The sequence below is a fragment of the Schistocerca piceifrons genome, chromosome 1, assembly GCF_021461385.2.
Source record: "Schistocerca piceifrons isolate TAMUIC-IGC-003096 chromosome 1, iqSchPice1.1, whole genome shotgun sequence".
NCBI classification, from domain to species: domain Eukaryota; kingdom Metazoa; phylum Arthropoda; class Insecta; order Orthoptera; family Acrididae; genus Schistocerca; species Schistocerca piceifrons.
Window position 1 is genome coordinate 823,027,597 of NC_060138.1, and position 22,243 is coordinate 823,049,839.

Consider the following 22,243-nt stretch of genomic DNA (forward strand, 5'->3'; position numbering starts at 1 on the left):
GTTATGTGTGTCCAGTTCTGTGTGTCCAGTTCTGTGTCGCAGTGCAGGCACAAAAATTTATTCTAGTTCTTAACGTTAGACTACCTCTGTTGAATTATCCTTGCGCTGACATCAGTAAAAGAATCTAATAACTATTCACAGAACCGATGAAAGACTCGTCTCCACAGCAAATCTGGAATGTATCGTTAGCCCAGAAGACAGACAAAGGCTACACGCATACGAAAGTACAGCAAAGTGTCTGGAACAATATGCAGAACACTGGACAGTGCAGTTGCTGCGGTCCTTATTAAGGGCGAAGCTGTGTGAAACGTGGCGCCGTCCGGAAAGCACGGCACCCCCCGCACTTCTCCGCATCAGCTCGCGGAAGGAGCGATCCTTCCTCTTTCGTGACAGCAATTAAATTCGAGATAAATATCTCTATAAGGGGCAGGGAAATAACAAATACAGAACAGCCCCTCCCCCACGGCGGTGGCGGTGGCGGCGGCGGGCCGGACAGGCGATCGCCTTAGCTGGAAACGACGCGGGCAGTAATTCAGAGCACAGCCACAAAAAGACACGGCGGCCAGAGCCGAGGATTAGCATTTTATTGGAGGGCCGGCCCCCTGGGTCTTTTTGTTTCCCGCCAGGCGGCGTTTTTAATTGCCACGCGGATACCCGCGGCTCTCGGCAGCCGCCCACTCCAGGGCCGGCGCTTCTGTGGGCTACCTGCTCACTATCGTTCTGACCGCAGCCCAGCGCACGCTGGAAATCAGTGTATCACATCTCGAGATACGGGGGCGTTTCCACTTTCACCACAGTGGGTGACGCAGGGGACTCTTATTCACGACGACGACGACGACGACGACGAGTTAAGATTCTCGCCGAGCCACTGAGATTCAGTCTGTCCCCGATTTTCCGAAATCGCTTAAGTTGGATACCAGGATGGTATCTTTGAAACGTCACGCCCTGTTTCCTTCCTCATCCTTCTCCAGTCCAATTTGTGCTCCGCCACGAATTTGTCGCCGATGAGACGTTAAACCCTCATGTACCTACCTTCCTTCCTTCCTTCCTTCCATCCATCCTTCCACTTTCACACAAGACAGGAACAGGCCAAGTTGGCTGGCTGGGACATAGAGGTGCTGCCCACATTTCAATTGTTCAAAAACCCTCTTTTGTCCGTATTTCCGCTCTTGTGGGAGTGTCCTGATTCTCACAACAAGCAATGTGTGTACCAAATCTGGTTTAAAACGGTCCAGGTGTTCAGGAGGAGGAGGAGGAGGAGGAGGAGGTGGTGGTGGTGGTGGTGGTGGTGGTGGCCATTCATAGCTCTACATCCAGTTGTAGGATTATAATTAATGGTTTTCTTGAAATGAACGTCTTCCAATTAAATATAGTTTATTAACGCATTCGATGACAGTTTATAGTTCATCACGTTGTTTCATTTGAACAGCACTCTACCCACAGATATCTGTTGCTTTCTACTGTGTTCTACATACAAAATTACTTCCTTCCAATATTTAATTGCGTACACATTTCTACATCTTTTCTTTTCACGTTTATAGTTAACGTAGATTAGAATTGAATTTGCACCTGTGTGCCCCAGCCAGCCAACTTGGCATGTTCCTGTCTTGTGTGAAAGTGGAAGGGTGGGTGGAAGGAAGGTAGGTACACGAGTGTTTAACGTCTCATCGGCGACAAATTCGTGACGGAGCACAAACCGGACTGGGGAAGGATGAGGAAGGAAACAGGGCGTGACGTTTAAAAGATACCATCCTGGTATCCAGCTTATGCGATTTCGGAAAATCGGGGACAGACTGAGAATCAGGACACTCCCACAGGAGCGGAAATACGGACGAAAGAGGGTTTTTGAACACTTGAAATGTGGGCTGCCCTGCACAACAATCATGTTGTGCAGATATTATCGGTATGTTTCGCAGGTGTTACATGTGCGGATGAGCAGGGTTGAGTGGAGAGAGGCGGAGAAACGAGCTGGACAGAGAATTGGATGGGGAAAACGGACGGACGGACAGACTGACAGACAGACAGACAAGACGGGGGGGAAGAGAGACAGACACAGAGAGAGAGAGAGAGAGAGAGAGAGAGAGAGAGAGAGAGAGAGAGAGAGAGAGAGACAGACAGACAGACAGAGAGAGAGATATGTGAGCTAAGATATGGGGAAACACGAGTTCCCTACATAGAAAGGAAACAACGTACAGGTTGGTCTAGGCACATAGTTCACACAATAATCGACTTCGTACATGATGTACCGCATCTACTTTACATTTGTCGAGTTGAGTGAACCCTTTTTCCTATAAACACAAAAGGGAGGTTACAACGTTCAGGATTTCAAAAAACAAAATAAATGGCATAACTATCAGAGATACTCTTCTCGAAGTGATGCAGCGTCCTACGATGTGAACTGAACTACGAAACCTAGTGCAACTTGACAAAGCTACTGATAAAGAAGCCATCATACCATCTGAAAGCGGAAGGAACGATTGGAGATTGAAGTCCCACAAGCGACAATGTCATTAGAGACGGAAGACATGCACAGTTGGGGATTGAAATCAAAAGGAGCTATCTCGTCATTCGCATACAGCGATTTTGGGAAACTACAGAAAACCTAAATCTTGATCGACATGTGCGACGATTTGAACTGTATCCGAATTCGAGTACAGTCTCTTTGCCGCTGCGCCATCTCACTAGGTCATACATTTTAAGTGATTTTGGGAAACTATGAGGTAAAATTGCCATCAATCCGAGGGTCAGTTTAACCACCACAGTGCTTTACTAGGCGTGGTCTTACTGCTGATGGCATGTCATTTCCATAATCCGACATCTGAAATGTTTTATCAAGCCCAGTTATATGAACAAAACACTTTATCAAGAACTCTCGGTGTTTTTCACATAAACACTGCCAGAGGTGATAAATGGGTGATAAAAATCCTAGGAAAGTTCGCTGTTCGAACCCGAGCTCTTTGTATTTGTAGTCCGGCACTTTACCAACAACATTGCTAGATTGGGAGCGTAACAAGCGTTCGAGGCGAACGATATTTTCTGAATCCGTGTTGGCTATTTGTCAATAAATCTTTTTCTTCGAGGTAGTTCATAAAGCTTGAACACAGAATACGAGTATGTTTTAAAACCCTACTGCAAACCGCCGTCAGTGATGTGGATCTGTAATTCAGTGCATTACTCCTGTTTCATTTCTTCGGGATTGATGATTTAGGTTTTCCGTGATTTCCCTAAATCGCTTCAGGTAAATACTGGGATGGTTCCTGTGAAAGAGCACGTCCGACTGCCTTCACCATCCTTCCCTAATCCCCCAATCAATCAACCAACCAACCAACCATCGGTATTTGTGTGACCTGTACAACTTTTCAGTCTTTTGGTACGTATTCTTTCGACGAGCGAGCTGCTGTAAATGGTTGGTGTTGTGTACACAGTTCCGCGTAGTCAGCGCGTACACAACTTTCACACTAGAGCGCGCCCAGCTAAGCACAACAGCGCAGGCGCAGCGCTCGTCCGTCTCCGCACTACGAGATGGCGCGGTCTTAAAGACGGACCAAATTTTGCTTCCGCCGATCCGCGTATTAATATGTAACGCAGCCAATGAGATCGCTGCTAACGTAGAACTTTTTCTCCTCGCGGATCACACTCGCGCAGTAATACCTGAACGCTCGAGGTATTATAACGAGTGTACAGACCTCCGATTAGTCAGTCTGCATTAGTCTGTACCAGTCTGCATTAGTCTGTACCAGTCTGCATTAGTCTGTACCAGTCTGCATTAGTCTGTACCAGTCTGCATTAGTCTGTACCAGTCTGCATTAGTCTGTACCAGTCTGCATTAGTCTGTACCAGTCTGCATTAGTCTGTACCAGTCTGCATTAGTCTGTACCAGTCTGCATTAGTCTGTACCAGTCTGCATTAGTCTGTACCAGTCTGCATTAGTCTGTACCAGTCTGCATTAGTCTGTACCAGTCTGCATTAGTCTGTACCAGTCTGCATTAGTCTGTACCAGTCTATAGTCAAGTTTCAGTTTGCGCCTAATAAGAGTATAATATTCCTGTACATAACCATGAAGAGAAATGTATATACACTTTGTCAAGTATCAGAGATATGTGAGAATAAGATTAACGTACCAAGACCAAAGGAATTTCAGACTGTCAATTGTAAATAGCTTCCAGAATCAAGTTAAGTAATGTTTATGATTGCTTTATTTTAATAAATGTGTGTGAAAATTAATCAAGTTCTGTTTAAAGTTGTTCACCATCAATCTGCTACTCTAAGCGTGCAAGTGGCATTTCTATCGTCTGACCTAACGGCAGAAGATAAACACGCCACGATAAGACCACAAGACATATTGCTGACACTCGCCTACTTCGTTAGAGCGACAAGTCAAATAACCTGATGGTGTGTGTACCGAAGGTCTTACAGTACGCACCCTACAACTGGTAAGTTAGGAGCTGTTATATCAGCATACTCTGAAAGGAACGTAATTGGTATACAATCTGGAACTGAGATCCTGCCTTTATTACGTGCTTTAAACTGCTTCGGTACACCGTGGATATCTACTTCTAAGTTACTCATGCTCTTGATTCGAATTTTGGAATATTTACTTCATCTTCTTTGGAGAAGGAATTTCGGAAAATCATGTTCAGTAACTCTGCTTTAGTGGCTCTGTCATCAGTATTATTACCATCGTTATCATGCAGTGAAGATATCGATTGCGTCTTGCCACTGATGTATTTTCCGTGTATTCGAAAATATTAAAAATGTGAAGACTGCACCAAAAACTTATCTTACTCCCTTGTATGCCGAAATTCGTTTGGTATCCAACTATTCACATGAAATACTATAGAGTGTTTCTATGTAAGCGACTTTTAATTAATTGCTGTGTGTTTAGGTATGTTAATGACTAGCTATTATGAAAATAATACATTGTAGTATAAAAAGTTCTAGGTTAGAAACTTCTCGGCACATTAAAACTTCGTGCCGGACCGGGACTCGAACCTGGAATCTTTGCCTTTGGCGGGGAAGTGTTCTACCGACTGAGCTATCCAAGCACGACTCACGACCCGTCCTCAGAACTTTACTTCAACGACCAGTCTTTAGAACTTCACTTCAACAAGTACCTCCCACCTTCAAGTCCGGAACCGGAGCACAGTTTTACTCTGCCAAGAAGTTTAAAATCAGCTCATAACCCGCTGCAGAGGGAAATTTCATAGTTTTTCTACGACAGCCCTTGACGAAGATAGAGGCAAAGTATGGCAGTTGTGAACTGGCGAGGCTCCCACTTTTATGCCCATAGAAAGGCATCTGATCAACTATATGTCGTTACAATATCACGGAGATGTGCGTGCCCTCTGCTTCGGAAGTTTACGATTGCGCCAGCTTTTTGCGCCATCAGTCATATCAGGCGGCAAACTTAGTGAATCATCCCTATGTGCCTTTTCTTTCTCAAACACACGCTTCCCCGCATTTCTAACTGCATAGCCGATGCCCATACTGAGATTACCCCTAATGTAATTTCCACTGCCTCCATAATCACACAATCCGAATATTTGGAAGAGTAAGCGAGAGTTCTCTCATGTTCAGACATAACCTTGTCTTTATTTATTAGGCCGTACTACGTCACCACTGATTTCTCAAGATTCATATAGAAAGATGATGATCGAAACATCGATCGACAACTGTCCGTAGAGAGTACCCCATGCACGTGCTCCCACGTTCACAAGGTGGTACCCCCCTTGCCCGTTGAGAACCCATCTTGCCCGTGTATGGTATAAAAGTGGGAGCCTCAACAGTTACAGCACTGCCACACTTTATCTCCATCTTCGTCAGGGGCCGTCGTAGAAAAACTCCCTCTACAGCGGGGTGTGATATGATGATGATGAGGGCAGCCATCGAAAACTTGCGATTTTATCTGAATTTAATGTGCCAGATAACACAGAACTTTTTGTCTAAGGACTCCGTCACAAAAGAATTCGTATCCTATACAACGCACACAGTGTGTCCCAGTTCCGATAGGACTGTGGCTATAAAAAAAAATAAAAGTCACGGATTATGTTCACAAAATCATCGTATTTATTCAAAACAGGCTTCTCCTGAGTCAAAACACAGCTGAAATCATTATGAAAGTGTTTAGTAATAGTCAGGGTAGCCCTTTGATAGAGTTGCATTTAGTACTGCAGTACAACTTTCATTGACGTCGTTAACTGCGTCTTAACGTTGTCCTCTCATTGCCATCTTTAATCTGGAACACAACCAGAAGTTGGCTGGGACCAGAAGTTGGCTGAGGCCAAATCTGGCGGCTGATCCAAGGACCGTGGTCCATTGGCTGGCTAAAAACTCGTGAACGATCTTCGCTTTGGGCGCTGGGACGTCGGCGGGAAGAAGCGATCTTCCTGTAGGTTAGGTTAGGTTCGAATTCGACGAATTCTCGACCACAAACACAAAACTTGATGTTGCGTCAGTGCTCCACCGCCTCTATACGACGAGTGTCACACAAGTATGATCACATTCGCAGCCAGAATGTGTGCTGCAGCGATCAACACGCTGTTGTTGAAAAGCGAAGGGTCGTAACACGCAAGTTGGTATGAGATACCATTGCAGTTTGGAGCTTCACACAAGCAGTCCTAACCGAACTGGGACACACTGTGTATTCTCCCACGGTTAAATCTTCTGGGCCGAGAGGCCGTGGTCGATATATACTGCTGTTCACCGACGTTTCGTCCTCATCTGCGGGAGACATCTACGGAGACGTCAGTTGTAGCTGCATCTTCGAAGAGATTAGCTGTAGACGAGGACGAAATGTCACTGAATAGTTGTATACGGGATGATCAGAAACAGCCTGAGAAGCTTGTAAGAGTTCTGAAGAATTGGTTTTACTGCGAAATGACTGTTACGAAAAAAAGAAGTCCATACATTGCTCTTTCTGCGCGTTAATTAGCATTGAAGAGAGCCAATCAGTCCGTCGCGCGCACGGATTCAAGCGGTGTCAGTTGTCTCAGTTGTTTTCGTAGACATGGCGCATGAGACTGCTCAGCGTTTGGCTCGGGTTCGATCCTCATTACCGTCCAATGTCCAATTTCTGTATCACTCTCTTACTCGGTTTTAGGAAAGCAAATGAAGACGTTTGGCGACACCGTCTCTACTGGGCTGCTAGAGTTGCCGCCCCCCAACCCCTCGCAACAGTGGGACTGGCTGACTTCAATGGAAATTAACCAAGAAACCGCGCAGCGTATGGAAGTTTTTCCGTAAGAGTTATTTCTCAGCACAGCCTACCCTGCAACACCCTTACAAGCTTTTCAGACTGTTAGAGGCCAATGCGTATATCGACCACGGCCTCACGCCGCGGAAGCCTGAGGAAGGTAGGCACTCTCTGGGTTACTCCTGGACACGGCTCTGCCCGGCCCCGGCCCGTCCCGGCCCCCTGTGGCGCCCCTGACAGGGAGTGCGTTTGCCCCCCTCCTCCCTCACCCCCCCCAAACACACACACACACACACACACACACACACACACACACACACACACACACACACACACACACACGGCACGTGATTTACGGCAGCTCCCCCGCGGCGCGCATCGCTGCCCCTCGTGGCGGCCGATTAAGCCGAAATTAAGCGCAATTTACGACCGTACGCGCCAACCAAAATCACAGACACTAATTTGTTTTCCGTACAAAGTAAAAAAAGAATAAAAAGGAAGTACCTTTTTTCGGAGGAATTCGTGCGCCGTTTTGTAACTTGTCATATTTACGATGCTGCACTTTTTCCGCCGATAAAGGCACGGCATATGCTGGAGGCAGCGCCATTTGTTTAAGGTTGCCGCGCCGTTACAAACTGGCTCCTCTTGTGCAAAACGGCCGTTTAGCTGCACGTTTTTGAGAATGGGCCGCTTGAGCGATTACGTCGTAACTACCAAACAAGAGTTCCTAATACAGTTATCCCCGAAGCCCCGAAAACGGCGGTATAAGGAGAAATACGCAACGAAAAGAGGTACTAAGTTGGCACCTCCATGCGAATATTCATCTTCTTCAAAAGTTAGCACGGCAAAATTTTCTTGGTGTGTTATGCTGCTTCCCTGTAAATTACACTTTTTCGGAATGCTTTTATTCCGTCATATCGAACTTCACAGAAAGGAGGCGAAAATGTTAAGCCACAGACTATGAGCGCATGCTGTTCACCTAATGCCGCAATCACACTACAAGGAAAGCATTTACGACGTTAATATTCGCGGAAGTTACCTCTTAAAGTATGTAAATGCAAACTCATTCACGTTGCTACACTTTCACCCGTATTCGAATGCTGAATTTGGAGCACACAACCCACTAAAATAATCAAGAGCAGAAGTTGGAATTAAAACCTTGCCGCATATGCTTAAAAAAAAAGAATAATAAAAAATTCCAGATGATCCGAAGAATCGTAAACGGGATCTTCCGGCCAGTAACACCATGCGATCATTTCATTTCACCTAAGAGTTAAATACTTTGAAGCTCAATACGTAACATAAGCGGACTAAACTAAGAGTTATCGCTTCATTATGGTACCGACGGCAATGTTACCTATCTTCAAGCCTGGGTCAATTTGGAGTACTTGAGTAGACATGAGAACTCTAGCAGTTATGAAAATGTGGCTGCTGGATATTTTTCAAAATATGCCTATGAACTTACTTGCAACACGAATCTGTTGCTTTGACATAAGCGAGGTAGGGACTACATAAACATTCGATGAAATTATTTCTGCCACACGTATCACCTAATGCAGATAAGTATATAGATTTTATATTTGTCTTCATCATTAATAAATGTTGAACGTCTCTATTGGGCCTTTATTTTTGACCTAGATTCTATTTGTCACAGTTTCGTTCTAGACTGGATGTAGGTGGTAACTATCTGAGTTTGATCCAGTTACATCACATAAGGAACTACTGCGATCTGGTCGCTGCTTAGGCGTTGGACTAAAAAACGAAAGATTTCGTTTCCTATATTTGCCCGGTGCCAGTTGACGTGGCTTTCAACTCTCGCAGCCCTACGCCGAAAGGATACACGCCGGCTAGCACACACTTGATTCCACTACGAACGTTAGGTCCTCGTGGGACTGGTAGGCCGCACAGGATATTGGATCGAAGGAAGGGAACGCCATGTCATCTAACGTGAGTTTGACATAACATCCAGATCAATGACAGGTTTGCTTGAATCTTAACTTCCATGAGGGTGAGTCCTGTGCTGTGTAGTAACAAAGAATGAAACGAAAGTATTGTTTTCCCTCTACCTGGCTTTACACTAACTTTCGGTTGAACGACTGTAAATTAGTTAAATAAGTCTAGCCATTATGTTCTCGCAGTATTTCGGCTGCCTCTCGAGCGACAAGACGATTCACGTTCATGCAAAAGCGCACTAGCTTTGACACTACAATCCATATATCTTATGATTAAATTGGATTATTTAACACGTATCTATGATTACGTTGGAAAGAGAAGCGAAAGAAACTGTGATGAATAGCCTCTACGAAGAAACCATTCCAAAATGCATGTTCATGTCATTTATGCGACCAAAGGTATGGCCGGATAGCTAATTGAGTATCACTCTTCTATAGTAAGGGTACAGCGTCGATATCACTGCGTCATGACATTCGGCTGAGAGACATCAAGCGGAGTGCGGGCGTGTGAACACAGTCGATTACCCCTTCACATTTGGATCAAGAAAGTCTGCGCAAGCGCCCCCCCCCCCCCCCCCACACACACACACACACAGACAGACAGACAGACAGACAGACAGACAGAGAGAGAGAGAGAGAGAGAGAGATATATATATATGCAGGCGTCTGGACGGACCAGTGAAACAGGAAGCGCAGCCGGCACGCGAACCCAGCCCTAACTGTAGTGGCAGCCGCGTCCACGATGGGGCTTAGTTAGGTACAAGCTAGCAAGGCGACGTGGCGGAAGTCGCGGAGCAGGAAGCTGTCGGTTCTGCCGCTGCGATTGACCATTTCTGTCTCACTGTACTCTGCCCACTGTCAGCAAGGCTCTGAAATCGTAGCTACTGCGATATCAAGAAAATTGAACGAATAGCAAAAGATCTGTGTGTGTGAGACCAAGAGCACGTTTCCTATGTGCGATCTGGTAAGTTCGTCGTAGCACTGTTCGTGAATAGGACCTCCCCTCTCTCTGTGACCAAGCTATGGGTTGGGGAAACCCAAGATTCCGAAGATTCCGAAGATTTTTCTCCATCTTTGTCAGCAAAACAAATAGGAGTGGTGGTATTAGGGTCAGTTATCATTCTGGTCATTTACACTCCGTAGTTCCTGACAATTTGCGAATGCGAAACCAGCTGAGGCCTTCCATCACTCGTCGCTCCACCTTTAGGTAAGCCACACAGCCACCACATGAAGAGGCACACATCAGTCCAGGAAGTCAGTCATCTCCTGAAGATGAAGAGCGTACAAATTTTCGAAAGTTGCAGTTTCTACTTAAAAGTGACGCATAAATAAATTAACACAATTTCTTGGGTAGTTTAGAAATAGAATGAATAACAATAGAAATAAGATACCATCCTCTCTCCACCTGCACACTGCACTGAAAACACTAAGTAAACTGCATTAGTTTCAGCCACTATATCTTAGGATTGAGGAAATATATACGTAAATGTCTTAACAGGCAGTGTAACAGAAGCAGAAATGACAAATCGCTTTTTGTAAAAGTTTACGTATTTCAAGGGCATACAGCTTAAAGCAAGAAACAGATTCGTACGTTCTGTCCGAGACCAGGGAAATGACGCGTTATAACAAGGTCCTAATTCTTTCTTTGGCCCAACTAAACGTATGCCTCGAAATTCTCAACAGTGTGTGAAATAAATTTTTTAAATCTAGTGGTATGTCGCTATTTCCAGCGTATCCTGCATGCTTTTGGATATGAAGACTATTGGAATATTTACGTATGTACAGAAGAGAAGCATCTATGTTCCACGAAAAACTCACTGTAATTACAAGCATTAGGCGTGGATAGGTACTGTTCGAAAGCGTATTAGTCTGAAGAAATAAATGTTTTTCACAAATTGGCGACCATCGCTACCATCAACGTATTCGAATTGATAATTAAATCGGCACCCTAGCTGCAAACAGGCGTTGATATACATCATTGAGGACACGTTGAAAATGCGTGCCCCGACCGGGACTCGAACCTGGGATCTCCTGCTTACATGGCAGACGCTCTATCCATCTGAGCCACCGAGGGCACAGAGGATAGTGCGCCTGCAGGGACTTATCCCCTGCATACTCCTTGTGAGACCCACATTCCCAACATGTCCACACCACTACATTCGTTGTGCGCCTAATAGATGTTTGCCCACCGTATTCGAAGTGGCCGTGCAGTTAAAGGCGCTGCAGTCTGGAACCGCAAGACCGCTACGGTCGCAGGTTCGAATCCTGCCTCGGGCATGGATGTTTGTGATGTCCTTAGGTTAGTTAGGTTTAACTAGTTCTAAGTGCTAGGGGACTAATGACCTCAGCAGTTGAGTCCCATAGTGCTCAGAGGCATTTGAACCATTTGAACCCACCGTATTCGACTTCATTATTTCATCTCGTCTCCTGATGAACTCCAAGGGGACGAAGAACTTTTAGTTTTAGACCAGTTCACTGTGAATTCGATATTCGAAACGGGGGGTGGAGTGCGGTTGAGGGGGGGGACTACTGATCCTACCATTTGTGACAGCGATTCCAGATTTAAAACACTGAAGCAGATCCCCGAGAACTTCAAGTTGCCCTCAATATTTAACTAGGGATGGGTGCTTAATCTTTTACCTCACCAGCACCACTTTAGAGTCACTGGCTTAAACCAGGCCGCAATATCAAAATTTCTTTCACTATTTGGTTTGCAATATCCCAAATGAAATTATCAAGACACACAGTGTAGACTACGACCTCTCGTAAATTCTGGGTGAAGGTTGTTAACTGCTCAACTTACATTAACGTAATCGCCTCTCATTTAGAAGGTCTTAATTCAAGATAAACGTAATACTTTTGTTTCTAAAGTAAGAATTTCGAATATACGATGAAAATAAAAGGACGAAAGTTATTTTTTCCTTTTGATTAGTTTCGTTCTCAAACAGCCTTCCACTGAGTAGCGGGATGCCACACATTCCCCACGAAACTCCATTCTTCAGTACATTTCAATAAAATGTAGAATTCCAAGGACGCATTTAATTGGTCGCATGGAGTGCCCCCAAAGCGTAACGGCTGCGGCCGGAATGCCGCACATCAGAGAGCTAGGACTTTTGTCAGTCGGGCGGCCGTCATTAAAATGCCGAATTGTGGCCGTAACGAGGCGCTCCAGATCGGGACTATGCCGGCCATCTCGGGCCACGCTAATGAGCCGGATACTTTACTGGGGCCGCTCCCACGAGGCGTTTTTCTGCCGGCGTCCGCACGCGGCAGGTACACCGGCCCAACATTTCCGTTCATGCTACTTTCTGTTATCTAGTCCTTTCCATCGTTTCCCAAGAGGTACGTTAGCGATCCGGTCTATCGCGAACATTTGCTCTCAGAATTTTGCCGGGAGTTTTTCCCGAGAGGGGTGGAGACGCTCTTCAAAAGTTTATTAACCCATTGACTTACTAATATTTTTCCTCATAATCGACCCTACATTTGCTATTTAAATCAGCATATTATAACTTACACATTTTTGTCAAAAATATATACTTTTTTTGATAGAAATTCTTTATAAATCTATCCTTGCTATTTATTGAAGTGTTGAAGAGTGAAGATATAATACTATTTTATAAGTTTTTGGTGGTGTGTCATACCAGAAAATCTACAGCCATGTGCAACGCCACTATATATTTCTCATATCGTGTACCACTTTTCCTCTTCCTTACTTTGCACACTACATGATTTCTGGATGATGTTTTCTTGATGGGTCTGGGAGGAGGATATACCTAACAAAACCTGAAAATGATTGCTTATAACTAGCAAAATATCCAAAGAAATCGAGCGTGTTGTATACCACTAAATAGATCGATTTCTCGGCTTTCCAATGGTATTGAACATGTTTTGCCATCTATTACCACAGAAGAAGAAACACCAAGAAGCAACTATAGCTGCTCGGCCCGTCTCACAGCCGGCAACGTAATAAAGGACTTGAAACCTGCGACCGGCTGTGAGCCGGTTGTACACTTATTAACCAGAACATTATGACCTACTATCGATATAAACCCGTCCAGGCCTTACCAGTGTCACCTTGCGAGGAATTACTGCTAGTCAGACTATGCATATACTATCAGTGAGCGTACCGTCCTTGTGTAGAATGGGGCCACTGCGCGGTTATCAGAGTTTGACCGAGGGCAGATTGTTACGGCCCGGAGGCACGACACTAGCACTTCGGGAACTGCACGACTTGTCGGATGTTCGGGGAGTATTGTGGTGAGTGTCTTCAGCAGAAGGTGAAACCACGTCCAGACGTCGTGGAGTTGGGTGGGCACCCCTCATTACAGATATCGGCCGTCGTAGGCTGGGCAGACTGATAAAACAGGGCAGGCGGTGAATTGTGAAGGAACTAACATGGGCACAGTACAAGTGTGTCTGAAGAGAGAGTGCGCCGAACGCTGATAACGATGGACCTCCGCAGCCGACGGCCCTTGCATGTGCCAATGTTAACTCTACGACATCAGCAACCACAACTGAAATCGTCACGTGACCATCGACACGTGACCATCGACACGTGACCATCGACACGTGACCATCGACACGTGACCATCGACACGTGACCATCGACACGTGACCATCGACACGTGACCATCGACACTGGACGTTGGCGCAGGGGCAGACGTGCATGGTCTGATAAATTCCGATACCTCCTCCTTAATGGCGTTGGGAGAGCTCCTCGAGACCTATACTGTGGAACGGGGTCAACTTGGCGGCGGCTTCATTATGCTCTGGGGAACATACACGTGGGCATCCACGGGTCGAGTGAAGCTCGTGCAAGGCACCATGACGGCCTAGGAGTTCGTACACTGGTTGCTGACCACATACACCCCTTTACGATCATCATGTTTCCCGACGGAAGTGACATTTTCCGACAAGATAATGGGTCATGTCACAAGGCCAGGAGTGCGATGGAGCGTTTCGAGAAACACAGTGGCGAGGTCATATTGACGTTCTGGCCCCTAGCTTGCCAAATCTGAACCCGATTGAACACATCTGGTTTGTGATTGAACTTGGCGTCAGATCTCATTGCCCCCTCCCCCGAATTAGGTGACTTATATGTGCAGATGCGTATCAGCTCCCCCCCAGCGACCTATCAAGGCCTCACTGCTTCCATGCTACGACCCACCGACGGTATTATCCATGCTAAAGGTTGACATACGTGCTATTAGGTAGGTGGTCATTATGTCCTGGCTGATTCGTGTATAAGCTAATGGGTTAAGTGACGTGTATTTATTTAAAAATTACTTACCGAGAGGGCCTGTTCTAAAACAGTAGCGCGCCATTTAGATCTATTCCAACTTAGATCTATTCCAACCTCGAAATTCTGATGAGCTATGAGAAAGCGAAAAAGATGTATTTGAGAATGAGCTGTAGAAGAATATTAAAAATACTGAGTCTTCCTAGTATTACAGACCTTTTTTATATAATTGGTACTTTACGTCGAGTTTACTTCACACTTGGTTGAACTGCTTTCAGTAATCAGTCTGTAGTAAAAATTTTTTATTTTGGTGGGCATGGTTAAAGTTGAATGCTTGTACATCACACGAGAACGCAGCCTTTGCTGTTTGATTTGACAGTCGACTGGGTGAATTTACTGGAGAAGCGTCGTGCCCACTTGGCGTACATCTTTTGAGTGTAGACTAATTGAGGGGGAGAAACTTCAATTCGCCTGTCCGCACTGTCTGACACAGATTCCTCTTATCGTGTGCTCTGTAGGTTTTGGCCATAAGCAGTAACAACTTTATATTTTTCAGACTAATAACTGAACTCCGACTGTAGCAAATGGAACCAACGAACTCTACCCGCCGGCCGCGGTGGTCTAGCGGTTCTAGGCGCTCAGTCCGGAACTGCGCGACTGCTACGGTCGCAGGTTCGAATCCTGCCTCGGGCATGGAGGTGTGTGATGTCCTTAGGTTAGTTAGGTTTAAGTAGTTCTAAGCTCTAGGGGACTGATGACCACAGATGTTAAGTCCCATAGTGCTCAAAGCCATTTGAACCATTTTTGAACTCTACCCATTTTTCGGAGATAAATATTTCATGGTTAAGAAAGAAAGAGGAAGGAAAATCGGGCTTAATGTCCCTTGGACATCGAGATGATTAGAGACGGAGCCCAAGATCGGATTATGTCAATGACTGAGAAGGAAATTAGCTGTGTCCTTTCAAGGGAACCATCCCGGCATTTGCCTGGAGCGATTTAGGGAAATAACAGAAAACCTAAATGTGGATGGCCGGATTCGGGTTTGAACTGCCGTCCTCCTGAATAAGAGACCAATGTGCTAACAATGCGCCACCTCGCTGGGTTTCAAGGTTAAGTGATCTTCAAAACCGGAAAACTCCGGACAGTCTTCTGAAGGTGATTAAACAAAAGAAAAATCACGCAATATCGAGCGCATTACTGTTAATTTCATTACAGTAGCGTGTCGTGGGGGTTTGTTTCTTTAAGCTGCAGAAATGCGTTCCTCGACGTAATCTAGCGACTTAATTTTTCACAGCGTAAACCTACAATGCGATTGCAGAGCTTTCCGCTGTGTTTTACTCTCTCACACTAATACATAAAAGTTGTCACATAAAATAGTCCATCCTGTATGTTCTGGTACATGTAACGTATGTACTGCGAAGTGGCAGTACCTTAACTAGCAGAAATGTTTGGAAATCTAGAAACATATAATACACCTTTCGTGTTTAAAAAGAGCGGGTTGTGTCACGCAGATGTCAGTTTTCTAAAGCATAACGGTAAGCTATTTCTTCTTAGCAGACGAAGTATTCGAGGGGAGTGTCAGGCTAAACGCATCAAAAGGAGACTAGAATGTGAAGAGTACGTAAGAAAGGAACTACCGGGAAACCCTTTTGGTAGAAAGTCGGAGATCGTGGAGTATCGAAGTGCAGATAAATAATCACCATTTCAGGTCCAAGGGAGATATTTTAGCAAGAAAGATGGGTACGAAGAGATTACTAAAGCGCAGGCGGAGGCTGCGGCGATTTTAGTAATACGGTCTAGAATTTTGCAAGCTACCGACGTCGCTATTATAGACCGGCTACTTATTGGATAGTTTTACATTCATCGGTAGCGACAAATTCTCTCTCGATTCAGCCTTTGCCACTGGAGAGAACTACGGTAGCCACGTGTTTCTAAAGCAGCAGGTACAGAGTACCCAACAACAAACCTAAAAACAATTCCGACATACTTGCCTACATTGTAGATTATTAGCAATTCGTCATGTATCCGGCGAATTTTGCGTCAGTTTCTCGGCTTCTGGCGGAGGAGGCTGGGGGACGTCTCGGAAGAGAAGACGGAAAAAGTGACACGATCACGAACACCGAGAGCGCGTAATTACAGCTAATGCGGGACCCCGCGGCAAATGAAGTCGGCGCACGTTGCAATCACGCGCCGGTCGGTCATTACAGAGCGAGACTACGCCGGCCATTACGCCAGAGCGGAGGGCCACCCGCAACCCAGTGGGGGGGTATATGATATGATACGACACGCGGCGACCCTGGAAACACCTGCCGCTGCCCTGGAATCGGCCACGGCCGCCCGCCGCTAATCCTGAAGCCGGCCGGCTAGCGAGGTGCGCTTCTGGGGCCGCCCACCAATTTCACTGTCGAACCGTGAAAATTTTGCCGTTCGTTAAACGCGCACCAGGTTCCGGCTACTTAAGAATTGCCCGCAGCGCAAACATACCACAAATACTTTGTAATCTGCTCTCCGTGCTTCTGTCTTTTTACAAAATTCTGCCCACCGTCTCTTTTTTTCGTCGGCTGGTCCCTCGCCCCTAACCCTAAAGTACGAGGAAGACGTGCAGGAAAGGAGCACCAATTGTCACGATTGTCATTTCAGTTTTCCAGGTTTTCCACCAGGCTTGGTGGTTTGAGATTTATCTTCTCCATCTACTCTAGCTGTTAAATTAGCCAAGACACTGACACTGCACCACGTTTTGTATCCCCTCCACGCAGAGTACCCGCAGAATAATGTGGCCAGCAGATGCGCATTCGGCAGGGCACGAGTGGGGAGAGCGGTGTGGTGAGGGTTGGCGCTGCACAGCCAGTTCCATTCTAAACTGAAGCATACGGTCAACAATGTGCGTCGAGCCTCTCCACACCCACACTTGCTTTGTGAATATTCAAGATCTACCTTCACCTCTCCTTTGGTTAGTATCTAAACAGATTTCCCTGAAAACGCAACAAAAGAAGTGATTTATTTTTGCCTGTCATGTTAACAATTGTAACTTACAACGAGGCGTTATGAGTGGCGAATTTTAAGTAAAACATATTTACCTCTTGTTGCCACGCTGAAATTTGCTTCTTTTGCCAAAACAGAGAAGTTTACAGAATGTCAGCTCACTAAAGTGCTGTGTATACGCAACTGTGCGAGAATTCTGAGACAGTGGTTTATTAAGCGAAGAAATGAGGAAAAGTAAGGTCAAAAGCGTATGAAAAAGCACATCCTCAGTACAAAAATATACGTATAATGTCTTCACTTATGTCGTTCCAAAACCCACAGCAATTTTCATTTGACCAGCTATCGATGGCCCTTAAAAATTATATTCTTTCATCGAATGTCTGTCGTTAGTAGAATAACAAAACAGATGACGGTTTGCGTAATTACCATGCAGCAAAATACTCTCCTTTCTGCATCTTATGATTTGCAAAAATCCCATTTCGATACGTCAAACCCTTTATGAAATAAGAGGAATGTCGTGGATACTTCATTCTAGCTTTATTGCTGGTGTGCTCGATCGTAAATAAGTGTGCTACATAAGATCAATTTTCTCGAGATTGGTAGCAGAGAGAGACCTCCACCCAGGTCTAAAGAAGAATTGAATATGGTAGCCAAATTTCCTGTGCAACAACATATTACTTAATATGCACCTAACGCAAAATCATAACGACTCCTGTTTTTCACAGAAAATTTTTTCGAATTCCGTGCAGTTTCCTACTGAAGTGCAAATATCACGAGCAGTACGACCATTAAGTACGTATGTGCAAAAGAAAAGACACCATGCGGAATCTGCAGCTATGATATATATTCTGCAAATTGAAGGAGGGAGGGGGGGGTAGGGGGAGAAAGCAAAGCGAAGCAAAGGAATTCATTATGTCAACTGCATCGGGACTTCATGCGGAGTCAGCGGTGACGAGTGAAAATGTGTGCCGTACCGGGATTCGAACGCGGGATCTCCTGCTTACTAGGCAGTTGATTTAACCACTGCGCCATCCGTGCACAGTGTTCATCACAATTACGAAGACTACGTCGGGCGGCGGACAGGAGGCGCTAGTTGGTAATGTGAGTCGGTCGAGGGAAGTACCGCGATAGTCTGCGCAATTGTGCGATAAACAGTCTGTCCAGGAGGCGTAATAGTTAACGCAACTGCCCAGTAAGCAGAAGATCTCCGGTTCGAGAACCGGTCCGGCACATATTTTCGCTCTGCGCCGCTGATTCCGCATAAAGTTCCCATGCAGCTGGCATCATGAATCCATTTCCTTTCTCCTCTCCAGCCCCCCCCCCCCCCCCACCTCCATCACCAATTTACGTAAGATCACAGATGTGATTGACCCATGGGAGAGCCTCTAACAGCTACTGAGAAACTTTAACTAACATACGCTCAATAATTGAACCAGCTTTGTGAGGAATCTACGAATATACACTACTGGCCATTAAAATTGCTAAACCAAGAAGAAATGCAGATGATAAACGGGTATTCATTGGACAAATATATTATACTAGAACTGACATGTGATTACATTTACACGCGATTTGGGTGCATAGATCCTGAGAAACCAGTACCCAGAACAACCACCTCTGGCCGTAATAACGGCCTTGATACTCCTGGGAATTTAGTCAAACAGAGCTTGGATGGTGTGTACCGGTACAGCTGCCCATGCAGCTTCAACACGATACCACAGTCGATCAACAGTAGTGACTAGCGTATTGTGACGAGCCAGTTGCTCGGCCACCATTGACCAGACGTTTTCAGTTGGAGAGAGATCTGGACAATGTGTTGGCCAGGGCAGCAGTCGAACATTTTCTGTATCCAGAAAGGCCCATACAGGACCTGCAACATGCGGTTGTGCATTATCCTGCTGAAATTTGGGGTTTCGCAGGGATCGAATGAAGAGTAGAGCCACGCGTCGTAACACATCTGAAATGTAACGTCCGCTGTTCAAAGTGCCGTTAATGCGAACAAGAGGTGAGCGATACGTGTAAAATGGCACCCCATACCATCACGACTGGTGATATGCCAGTATAGCGATGACGAATATATGCTTCCAATTTGCGTTCACCGCGATGTCGCCAAACACGGATGTGACCATCATGATGCTGTAAACAGAACCTGGATTCGTCCGAAAAAATGACGTTTTGCCATTCGTGCAACGAGGTTCGTCGTTGAGTAAACAATCGCAGACGCTCCTGTCTGTGATACAGCGTCAAGGGTAACCGCAGCCATGGTCTTCGAGCTGATAGTCCATGCTGGTGCAAACGTCGTCGAACTGTTCGTGCAGATGGTTGTCGTCTTGCAAGCGTCCCCATCTGTCGACTCAGGGATCGAGACGTGGTTGCACGATCCGTTACAGCCATGCGGATAATATGCCTGTCATCTCGACTGCTAGTGATACGAGGCCGTTGGGATCCAGCACGGCGTTCCGTATTACCCTCCTGAACCTACCGATTCCATATTCTGCTAACAGTCATTTGATCTCGACCAACGCGAGCAGCAATGTCGCGATACGATAAACCGCAATCGCGATAGGCTACAATCCGACCTCTATCGAAGTCGGAAACGTGATTGTACGCATTTCTCCTCCTTACACGAGGCATCACAATAACTCACCAGGCAACGCCGGTCAACTGCTGTTTGTGTATGAGAAACCGGTTGGAAACTTTCCTCATGTCAGCACGTTGTAGGTGTCGACACCGGCGCCAACCTTGTGTGAATGCTCTGAAAAGCTAATCATTTGCATATCACAGCATCTTCTTCATGTCGGTTAAATTTCGCGTCTGTAGCACGTCATCTTCGTGGTTTAGCAATTTTAATGGCCAGTAGTGTAATATTACTCCTGCGGTTCGCTTTCGTAACAGCGCGCAAAGCAAAATTAGACTAGCTGCACAGCACACAGATGTCTACGCGATTATTCGACCTCCACTCCGTACTTGACTGGCACGGGAAGTACCTTCTGCCATGCACTCTGGAGTTGTGTGCCGAGTATAGACGTAGGTTTTTCCTGAAACACCTGCCGGTCTTAAGCTGTACCGAGGGACTGCGGCGGCTGAGTAGTAACGAACAAGATTGTACACAGTGCCCGCCGATACTCTAGTGTCGAACACGAGCAGCGCAGTCGCCTGGGGTGGGCGGCGTGTGCAGCAGGACGGAGGCGCGCACGGCCTGTGCGAGGGAGCGCAGGTGTGGAGATGGCGGCGGGCAGATATTGTCCAGATAATTGGAATAGGCCTCGCCGCTATCCGGGCCATCGCGGCTGCTGCTTTATGCCCCCGCTGGCCATTCTTTCTCCGGCCCCTGTCCCCGCCCTCCCTTCAATTGCCAGCCGCCCGCTCCCGGCTCTAATTACTTTTTACGACTCACTTCATTAAAGCTGGTTCTGGGAGCGCCCGGAAAATGTACCAGCCGGCCGCGGTTGAACGCACCTCTCGTGCGTCGCGGTCTGCTTCACACACTTGATATTGCTTCCAGCGAAAAGGTTTCGGCGCGTTCCATTGTTGTTGTTCATCCTGTTTCCCTCATCACATTGCACTTATTTTCCTCAGTAACGTGAAACAGTAACACCAGCTGCTGCAAGCAAGAACACTCGCGGTGGCCACGGAGAACAAGGGTTCACGTGAAACCAGAGAAGCACTGCGCTGGCGACAGTTTCATAGAGAACGCAGTACGCTAAACTAACTCCCCAGTTCGGTACCTGGGAAGCTCTTGCATCCTCCCTATCCCATCGTCACACTCTTGTCGCTCGTACTTCCGTCCTCTGCTCCTCTACATCTTACAATCTTCCCGTTTTTCCACTGCAGAATATGTATATCGCGAGTCCTGTTTATCTTGTCAAGGACAAGAATGCGCCATTACTCCTTTGCGGGAAGAATAAATGTTAGCACACCAAGTATAAGATGCGTGGTGTGAACTAGCGACGGACAAAGTCTGTCGCGTAAAGGAAACGCGTACTGAAAACAACATCACACAATGCCACACGTTATGGAAATAATATTAATGCCGATAAAAACCAAGCCATCAGATTCACCACCCAACGTAGATATGTTGATATATTGAAACAGTCACACGATGTCGACCTATCATGGTCCAATCCTTGACTGTCACCTCAAACCTAATCCCTCCTCCAGCAAAGCATGCAAAAGTAGCCTCAGCTCGCTTCTTCCAACTTTATCCCATAGGATATGAAAGGATAAGGATTAATTATTTATAATAAACTGATATTACGGGAACAGTTACCTTATCCACTCTTATTTACGATGCGAACTCTGGGGTATGGCCTCCGACAACATTCATCACACCCAAATTTTCCAAAACAAGGCCCTACGTATAAACACCAATGCCCCATTGTTTCTTTCCAATTAAACCATCCACAACAATGTAAACATACAGTCATTTTCATCCTTCATTCAACGCAAAGCCATCACATTCTTCACCAGATGTGCTTACTTCCAAGTAAAAGTCTCTCTTGCCTGTAACATAGACCACACCTTCAGCCAACGTATCCGAATCATTAAACGCCGTTTTATGTTCCTTACTTATTCATTCCCTATTGGTCACTCCTTCCTCGTGTGTAGGCTACTTCTAAAATCCCAGTCACACGACGGGAGATGAACCGTCCGCCCGTCCGTGCAAGTTACGTATTGTTGGCTGGGAAATGTCACGAACTGAGTTCAGTCGATTGTCGGAAAGCACGTTTTTCCTCCTCGCACACTGCCCCTTTCCTTGCGGATACGTGAGAATTGTTTCTTATGTGTATTCATTGGGTGTGGTGTCATGGTTGTGTTACGGTAATCATAGGAAAGGACTTATTTCGGTAGGAAGTCGGAGGTATTACCCGTCGCTTT

The 22,243-nt window shown here is 46.0% G+C and overlaps 1 protein-coding gene and 1 non-coding gene across 2 annotated transcripts in view; both read right to left on the bottom strand.

Moving 5' to 3' along the window:
• LOC124714428 (fringe glycosyltransferase) overlaps positions 1-22,243 on the bottom strand; it is a 636,964-nt gene that overhangs the window by 152,268 nt on the left and 462,453 nt on the right. The gene's annotated exons all lie outside the window — the stretch shown is intronic.
• Positions 11,145-11,219, bottom strand: Trnat-ugu. Its single transcript has one exon. It is a non-coding gene; the product is annotated as a tRNA-Thr (tRNA).